The sequence below is a fragment of the Oryctolagus cuniculus genome, chromosome 3, assembly GCF_051225735.1.
Source record: "Oryctolagus cuniculus isolate XC-2025 breed Fujian yellow rabbit chromosome 3, ASM5122573v1, whole genome shotgun sequence".
NCBI classification, from domain to species: domain Eukaryota; kingdom Metazoa; phylum Chordata; class Mammalia; order Lagomorpha; family Leporidae; genus Oryctolagus; species Oryctolagus cuniculus.
In genome coordinates this window covers 2,488,743-2,493,763 of record NC_142869.1, presented here as the reverse complement: position 1 = coordinate 2,493,763, position 5,021 = coordinate 2,488,743, and positions in this window count along the sequence as shown.

Below are 5,021 nucleotides of genomic sequence, written 5' to 3'. Positions count from 1 at the left end.
GTCTGCAGGACAACAGAGACGGTCAGCAAGGCTAAGGAACGAGCCACTGAGCAGCAGGCTTCGCACCCTGTGTACATCTCACATGTGACACACGGGGTTGTTCTAGAATGGCACATGTGTGACACACGGGATTGTTCTAGAATGGCACATGTGTGACACACGGGGTTGTTCTAGAATGGTACGGAGCATCTACGAATCACGAGCGAGGTAACTCAGAAGAACACATGAGCAAAGGCCACCCACAGAAGGAAGCCTCCGGAACACAGCCATGAGCAGGGGTGCACCAAGTGGCCGTTCAGAGACATGCCAATTAGAACAGGAGGCAAGGCCGGCGCTGTGGCTCACTAGGCTAATCCTCCGCCTTGTGGCACCAGCACACCGGGTTCTAGTCCCGGTCAGGGTGCCGGATTCTGTCCTGGTTGCCCCTCTTCCAGGCCAGCTCTCTGCTGTGGCCCGGGAGTGCAGTGGAGGATGGCCCAAGTGCTTGGGCCCTGCACCCCATGGGAGACCAGGAGAAGTACCTGGCTCCTGCCATCGGATCAGCGCAGTGCGTGCAGGCCGCAGCGCGCCGGCCGCGGCCATTGGAGGGTGAACCAACAGCAAAGGAAAACCTTTCTCTCTGTCTCTCTCTCTCACTGTCCACTCTGCCTGTCAAAAATAAAACAAACAAACAAACAAAAACAGGAGGCGCCACTTCCTGCAGGGGCGTGGGGAGAAGCAAGGGCTCCGGACCTGCCGATGGCCCGTAAGGGGTATGAGCACTTTGGCGTGAACCTGGGTGCACTCCGCCCGCCTGCAGCTCCACTTCTGTGTCCACAGCAGACTCCTCACCTGGGCTCCAGGTTCCTTTTCCCGGGGTGCTCACGGCAGCACCGTATGTCGCCCCCAAACACCTGGAAGCAACCCAAAATGTGCAGCACCGGGAGCCGGGTACGCAGCTGTGAGACGGTGTCCCGGAGCGCCGGCGTGCAGCTCTCCAAACGAGTGCCACGGAGCTCTCCGAGAGCAGCCTCAGACACAGCGTCTAAGTGCCAGGTGTGCCATCGGCGCGTTTTCTGCTGGTGAACAGGTTCGAGCCGGTGTCTACGAGTGGCGCTGCGGGGCTGCAGAGCAAGCATCCGCCCCCTCTCGTGGACACCCGGTGGGCAGCGCAGGAGGGCTGTGGCCACCCCCACACCCTCGCCCTGGCTCAGCCTTAGCCACACTGATGCGCGTGCCCGCTGCTGGGCCTCCTTCCCCGAAGACCAGGGGGACAGGCGGCCCACCCAGCTTCCTGCGCCTCGGGGGCAGGGAGAAAGCCCGCCCTTCCCTGCGGAGCTGCAGGCGCCCAGGTGCCAGGCGGGACACGGGGACACCTGTGGCTGTGTTTTCCTTGTCTCACTGGCGTCACGTGATGAACAGAAGTTCTCAGCTTTTTTTTTTTTTTTTTTTTTTTTTTTGACAGGCAGAGTGGACAGTGAGAGAGAGGCAGAGAGAAAGGTCTTCCTTTGCCGTTGGTTCACCCTCCAATGGCCGCCGCGGCCGGCGCACCGCGCTGATCTGAAAGGCAGGAGCCACGTACTTCTGGTCTCCCATGGGGTGCAGGGCCCAAGCACTCGGGCCATCCTCCACTACCCTCCCGGGCCACAGCAGAGAGCTGGCCTGGAAGAGGAGCAACCGGGACAGAAAACGGCGCCCCGACCGGGACTAGAACCCGGGGTGCCGGTGCCGCAGGCAGAGGATTAGCCTAGTGAGCCGTGGCGCCGGCCGAAGTTCTCAACTCTTAAGTCGTCCGTGTGACCTTCCATGCTCCGTGCTCGTGGTGTTCCGGGGGGTCTCCGTCTTCCCTCCTGGTAGCCTGGCCGGCTCCCTTGATGTTGGGACCTGCAGCCTCCTCCCCGCGCTCACCAGGTGCCTCGAGACGCCCCAGCCAGAGCTGCCCACCGCCGCCCAGGCCTCGGCCCCCACCGAGTGTCCACGCTGCGGTTCAGGGCGCCCTCTGGAGGCTGGCCCCGTGCGCCCCCTGCTGCGCGCGCTTCCTCCGAGCCCGGGCACCGCACGCTGGCGCGGGGAGCCTCGCGGTGCGCCTGCAGCCCGAGTGCGGTCCCCGCAGCGTTAGGAGGACACTCGAGGAGCCCCCGTCCCCGTGTCACCCCTCCTGAGCCCCAGCACTCGCTGCTCCACCGTGCGGGGAAGGGAGGCCACCATGGCCCACTTGCGCGCACCGTGGTGCCCCCCAGGCACCTCCGCCTGCCCCACACTCGCAGCTCACCCGGGTGCCCCCTGGCGGAAGGACACCCTTCCTGGCCTAGGGCGGGGACGGTTTGGGGGGCTTCATCTTGCAGGGGGGGCTTCATCTTGCAGGGCGGGCTCCACAGCCTGCCTTAGTCCTCCGAGCCTTGCGCAGGTCACTGCTGGGCTCCCAGGTTCCTGCACACAGCCGCTTGGGGTGGGAGGAGGGGGCTCCCCGCTGTGGATCGAGGGCGCTGATCTGGCCTTGGCCAGGGCCTCCGGGCATGGGAAACACCCACTAGCAGGAGATGGAGACGGGGTGCCCCCTCCGGGACCACTTCCATAGGTTTCTATAAGACCCATTGGTGGGGGCGGCACTGCAGCCTAGCAGATAAAGCCTCCGGCGTCCCCTATCTGCTCTGGTTCAAGTCCTGGCTGCTCCACTTCCGATCCAGCTCCTGGCTAATGGCCTGGGAAAGCAGTGGAAGACGGCCCAAGTGCTTGACTCCTGGCTCCTACCTGGCCCAGCCCAGGCCACTGTGGCCATTTGGGGGGTAAACCAACAGATGGAAGATCTCTCTCTCTTTCTCTGTGTCTCCCTGCTCTGTAACTCTGCCTTTCAAATAAAAATAAATGAAGCTTAAAAAGAGAGCGACCCACCCAAAAGTAAATGTTTGTAGCCAGCTCTCTGACCTTAACTGTAGCCAGGGGTTTCACCCGGGCAGGTGACCGGAAGGGGAGAAGCAGGGGAAGAAGTCCCCACCCCCCACTACTTCATCCCCATCACCACGTGACTGGCAGTGTATCAAACACGGACCTTGTCACCTGCCGCAGTGCTCCTGGGCCATTCTCCTGGCCTTTCACATATAGGTTGTGCGTAGGGGGAGCCTGGAAACCGCCCAGGACCAGGCTATTTTCCTGTAGAAATGGACGTTCCAGGCAGCCCTGTGGCATAGCAGGTAAAGCCTCCACCTGCAACGATCCTGCATGGGCGCAGATTCAAGTCCTGGCTGCTCCACTTCCAATCCAGCTCCCTGCTAATGTGCCTGGGAAGGTAGCAGAAGATGGCCCACGTGGGAGACCAGGTTCAAGCCCTGGCTCCCAGTTCAGCCTGGCTCAGCCCTGGCTGTTGTCACCATCTGGGGAGCTGAGGAGTGAACCTGGGGTGGACAATCTCTCTCTCTCCCTCTCTCTCTGAAACTCTTTCAAATGAATACATAAAAATATTTCTTAAAAAATTTATATTCCGCCGGTGCCGCAGCTCACTAGGCTAATCCTCCGCCTGAGGCGCCAGCACCCCAGGTTCTAGTCCCGGTTGGGGCGCCGGATTCTGTCCTGGTTGCTCCTCTTCCAGGCCAGCTCTCTGCTGTGGCCCAGGAAGGCAGTGGAGGATGGCCCAAGTGCTTGGGCCCTGCACCCCATGGGAGACCAGGAGGAAACACCTGGCTCCTGGCTTTGGATCAGCGCAGCGTACAGGCCGTAGCAGCCATTAGGGGAGTGAACCAACGGAAGGAAGACCTTTCTCTCTGTCTCTCTCACTAACTCTCCCTGTCAAAAAAACAAAAACAAAAACTTATATTCACAGTTTCACTGGATGATCTCATCCTACTCTGTCTAGCCCACAGATGGGCTGTTCTACTTTCACATGGCTTTGACCTAAAATGAATATACTACCTCCCAAAATCGCTAGCTAGGCATGCATTTCAAAATGATTTTGCCTTCTTGGGATTTCAAATGTGTTTTTTTTTTTTTTTTTTTTTTTTTTTTAAGATTTATGTATTTGTTGCCGTTGATTTCTGCAGTGGATTTGTTTCTGAGAGGAGCAGCGTGGTCACCACACAGACCCCGGGAGTCAGGTGAAAGTAGGCTTGAGGCAAGCAGCCCCCAGACTCATTTATTACAGTTGGAACTACATCTTCTATAGCCAAGACCAGCCAATCTGGTCAAGGGGCGGTCTATGCCCCAACCAATCACAGCCTGTTGCCAGGCAGGCTCCGTTGCCAGGTGGGATTCAAAGCCACTCCTGAGTAACTGACACTCGCTTGCCAGTGGCCACCTTGGCATGGCCTTCTCATTCCACCATGTGTATTTATTTGAAAGGCAAAGTTACAGAGAGAGGTAGAGACAGAGAGAGAGGTCTTCCAACCGCTGGTTCACTCCCCAGATGGCCACAACGGTCGGAGCTATGCCGATCTGAAGCCAGGAGCCAGGAGCTTCTTCCCACGTGGGTGCAGGGGCCCAAGGACTTGGGCCATCTTCCACTGCATTCCCAGGCCACAGCAGAGAGTTAGATCAGACATGGAGCAGCCGGGACCAGAACCGGCGCCCATATGGGATGCCGCACTGCAGGCCGGGGCGTTAACCCACTGCGCCACAGCGCCGGCCCCATCACGTGGTTTTCAAAGGAAGATTTGGATGCCTCTTTTTATTTGAAAGGCAGAGCAACAGAGAAAGGGAGAGCGTCCACACACTGGTTCACTCCCCAAATGACCACAACAGTCAAGGCTAAGCCAGGGTGAAACCAGGAGCCAGGAACTCCATCCTGGCTTCCAACATGGGCGGCAGGAGACCAAGCACCTGGGCCATCTTCTGCTGCCTTCCCAGGCACATTAGCAGGGAGCTGGATCAGAAGCCGAGTAGCTGGGATTCAAACTGGCACTCCGATGTGGGATGTTGGCATTGCAAGTGGCGGCTTCACCCACTGTGTCACAACACTGGCCCCTGAATGGCCTGTTTTTCAATCAGTCTGTCCAGGGATGCCTTGTGCTTCTCCGTATAATATGTACAAGGATTCTTCAAAAATTTTATAG